Raw genomic sequence first — 4241 nt, forward strand, 5'->3', positions numbered from 1 at the left:
ATTTCCCTCTACCCTGTGCACAGAGAAGAGGAAGACCCTCTTGGGTACCAACCTAGCCTGGGACATCTAGTCCCAGGGAAAGGCAATAGCATGGCAATTCTAAAACTTCCTTCTTTCATGATCTACTGTCTGAGAAATCGAAAGTCCCACCTCTGTCTCCCTGTCCAGTCATTTGCTACCAGCAAATTTATTTAGCATTTAGCACAATTTGGGAGGAAGGACAGTGTCTCACACGTAGACATGCAAATTCTCCTATAATTTGGGAACCCCATTAAGATAATATTAGCAATAAACCAAATCTACAACTGTATATACTTACTTGTAAGTGGATATTAGCCAAAGAGTAAAGAAGAAGGTTGAGGCTTGACTCGGCTGGCATCAGGGGTGAGCGCCTGGGCAGGGCCATGCTGCACCACTTCTGATGGGGTGGAACCCTTCAGGTTCCTGGATGCACTGCCTCATCAGGCATCCTAGGATCCCGCTGGATGGAGGAGACTGGGCTAGGGGAGGCCAAACTCAACTGGTCCATCCACAGCATGTGGGGCGCAGGCCCTGGAGTCTGAGCTGGAGGCACACACTGAGGAGTGGCCTGGCTTGCAGGAGGCACTGCTGTGGCTGCTGCTGCTGGTCGCTGCCATGGGAGCGCTGGGCGGTGGCTTCTTCCTCTGGCTCCTGGACATGAGTGGCAATGAGCTCCCAGAGCTGGGACCTGAGCTGCTGACACTGAGCGGCCAGGGCATGATGCTGGCCAGGAACAACAGGCTGGGCGGCCCAGGCTCACCTTCCAAGGGCCTGCCTGGCCCAGTTGCTGCTCTGCTGCAGCCTCCAGATGCTCATCCTCAGTGGCAACTGCTTCCAGGAGCTGCCTGCCTCCCTGCTGGAGTTGCATGTGCTTCAGACCTTCAGCCTGGGCTGGGAGGCAATTAGCTGCAGAGCATCCTGGCAGAGATGGAGAACTTGCAGAGTTTATACCTTGGAGTAAACGTCATTGAAGAAATCCCACCAGAAGAATTAGCAAATCTGCCTTCTCTGAGTTACTAGGTGCTGTGTGACAAGATCCAAAGTGTGCCTACTCAGCAATCACAGTTGCATTCGCTTCGATCCTCAGTTTTCATAACTTGGTGACATACCTGCCTCGAGAGATCCGTAATCTTATTCCCTGGAAAAGTTGAGTTTACGAGAAACCCGTTGGTTGGTTGTTTTGTTAGAGATTTTACATGACCATACAGCTCTTCTGGAATTAGCCTCAAGGACCATTAAGAATCGAAGTATTTTTTACACACGATGGACTTCCTGGGAGTCTTCATAGATACTTGGGTTCAGCCAACAATTGTCCAAAACCCAAAGTGTGGTGGAGTCTATTTTGACTGTGGTGTCAGACAAATTAAGTTTGTGGGTTTCTGTTGGAAGTACCGTCTTCCCTCATGCACTGCGTGCTCCAGAATGCTCCTCCCACTGCACTCTGCTTCACATAACTCCACATCCCAGAGTGAGTCTGACTCAGAAGATGAAGCCAGTGCACACAGAATGCAGAAAGTTCTTCATGGTTGGGGAGCAGTGGGTATTGATAAAACACGGAGCAGAAGTGACTTAAAAAGAAACCGGGTCTTGAAGTTGATTGGAGACCTGAGCGTTTTTCATCTTGAATGTCCATGTAAGACTTTGCCATGGTGTGAAAGAAAGGTTTTGCATTTTATCTTCACATTTGGCAGGAGTGAGTCTGGTCCCGAGTTTAGACTCTTTGAGTGTAATTTATTATCAATGGCAGTTCAAAATTAAGCTGATTGACCACAATTTTCATGTAAGTCTTTGAAGAAACACTAACAGCATGGTTCATTCTGAAGAGCAGTCATGTTTGCAATCAGCCAGATCAACCTCAGACAGCAGAGTTGATTAAAGAAGTCATCACAGTCCTCTTACGATGGCTGGTTTATGCTGAACACTATACACAAATAAAATGAACCTTCTCTTTTTGTTACCCCTGGACTGTTGAAAGCCTTTCTAAACAACTAACTGGACAGTAAGGCCTATAAATTTTAATATATTTAAACCCGCTCTCGTCTTGTGTGATTGTTACTAACTTTATATAAACTAGCAGTTCATTAATCCTGGCAAGATTATGGAAGCTTATTATAGAAATTATTTAAGAGCAACCTATAACCTGACACTGTGTAAAACACTTGGAAATATACTTTAACTAGTTGAATAATTGTATACATAATACCTGAGTTCTGAGGGATTGGAACTCTGTAGAATGGACTGGCCTGGAACTAAGAGATCTCCCTGGAAGAACTCCCAGATGGGACATCTTCCAGGTGGCAATTCTAGGGGTACTCTGCTTAGTTGTTGATATTATAGGTGTACACCACCATCTGCTTCAGTGGCCATCTTAACTTTTTGTTAACTGCAATGATCTCTTCTAAGTAAATGTCTTTTACACTTAATGAGAGGCTAAAGTCTTGATCTGTGTGTTCACCAAGAGGCAGAATAATAGGTTTGGACCCCCCAAAAAATCTAGATGACAAGTAGTCTAAGAACGGCTAAGTAGTCTAAGAACCTTCTTTACAACATCGGTCTAAATGAGGAAAAGTCGGGCATAGTTGTGCACACCTTCAGACCTGCACTAGGGAGGTAGAGGCAGAAGAACAGGACTTCAGAGTTGACCTAGGCTCCATAGTACATTTGAGGCCAGCCTGGGCTACATACATGAAAACTTGTCTCAAGGTGGAAGGGGGCAGGTTTTAACCACCACGTGTGTCTCCTTTGTTCCTCTTGTTTACTAAGCCAAGACTTCCTCTACATTTAAAAGAAAAACTACAACTACATGAGTCAGAGTGAAGCAGAGACTATTATGTTGGTCCTCAGTAGAGGAGTTCACAGAGCCAGCAACCACTGAACACCGAAGAAAGCATTGAGAGAACATTAAATACATTGTATCAGTAAGGTGAGGAAGAAAAATAGTAATACAAAGTGTTGTCATTGGAAAGTAATAAATTTTACTAACTAGTTGATTAGGAATAAAACACTAAAAGTATAAGCTAACATTAAAAAGCATGAAACTGTCACTGCTGATCATTAACCAACCTGCAACAGTAAATCTAGTTGGTAAGTGCCAAAAGCAGTTTCAGATTGCAGTGTGGCATCAGGTGATCTCTTGAAGAGTGCTTTATTAGAAGCCAACTGTATGCAGAATCCTTGCATATTACATTTCTTTATTTTTATTTTTATTTTATTCGATATATTTTTTATTTATATTTCAAATGATTTCCTCTTTTCTGGTCCCCTACTCCTCGAAAGTCACATAAGCCCCCTTCCATCCCCTGTTCTTCCACCCACCCCATCCCACTTCCCTGTTCTGGTTTTGCCTTATACTGCTACACTGAGTCTTTCAAGAACCAGTGGCCACTCCTCCGTTCTTCTTGTACCTCATTTGATGCGTGGATTATGTTTTGGGTATTCCAGTTTTCCAGGCTAATATCCACTTATTAGTGAGTGCATACCATGATTGATCTTTTGAGACTGGGTTACCTCACTTAATATGATGTTCTCTAGCTCCATCCATTTGCCTAAGAATTTCAAGAATTCATTGTTTCTAATGGCTGAATAGTACTCATTGTGTATATATACCACATTTTTTGCATCCATTCTTCTGTTCAGGGATACCTGGGTTCTTTCCAGCTTCTGGCTATTATAAATAGGGCTGGTATGAACATAGTGGAACATATATCCTTATTACATGCTGGGGAATCCTCTGGGTATATGCCCAGGAGTGGTATAGCAGGATCTTTCGGAAGTGTCGTGCCCAGTTTTCTGAGGAACTGCCAGACTGATTTCCAGAGTGGTTGTACCAATTTGCAACACCACCAGAAGTGGAGGAGCGTTCCTCTTTCTCCACATCCTCACCAACACCTGCTGTCTCCTGAGTTTTTAATCTTAGCCATTCTGACTGGTGTAAGGTGAAATCTCAGGGTTGTTTTGATTTGCATTTCCCTGATGACTAATGAATTTGAGCATTTTTTAAGATGTTTGTCTGCCATCTGAAGTTCTTCATGTGAGAATTCAACTCTGGACCCCATTTTTTAATAGGGTTATTTGGTTTTCTGGGGTCTAACTTCTTGAGTTCTTTGTATATATTGGATATTAGCCCTCTATCTGATGTAGGGTTGGTGAAGATCTTTTCCCAATTTGTTGGTTGCGGATTTGTCCTTTTGATGGTGTCCTTTGCTTTACAGAAACTTTGT

At 43.5% G+C, this 4241-nt stretch overlaps 1 pseudogene; it reads left to right on the top strand.

Annotated features, from left to right (window-relative positions):
- The first annotated feature begins 485 nt into the window (after positions 1–485).
- On the top strand, positions 486–1779 carry LOC127670626 (leucine-rich repeat-containing protein 58-like; annotated as a pseudogene).
- The last annotated feature ends 2462 nt before the right edge of the window (positions 1780–4241 follow it).

This window comes from Apodemus sylvaticus, chromosome 20 (genome assembly GCF_947179515.1).
Source record: "Apodemus sylvaticus chromosome 20, mApoSyl1.1, whole genome shotgun sequence".
Taxonomy (NCBI): domain Eukaryota; kingdom Metazoa; phylum Chordata; class Mammalia; order Rodentia; family Muridae; genus Apodemus; species Apodemus sylvaticus.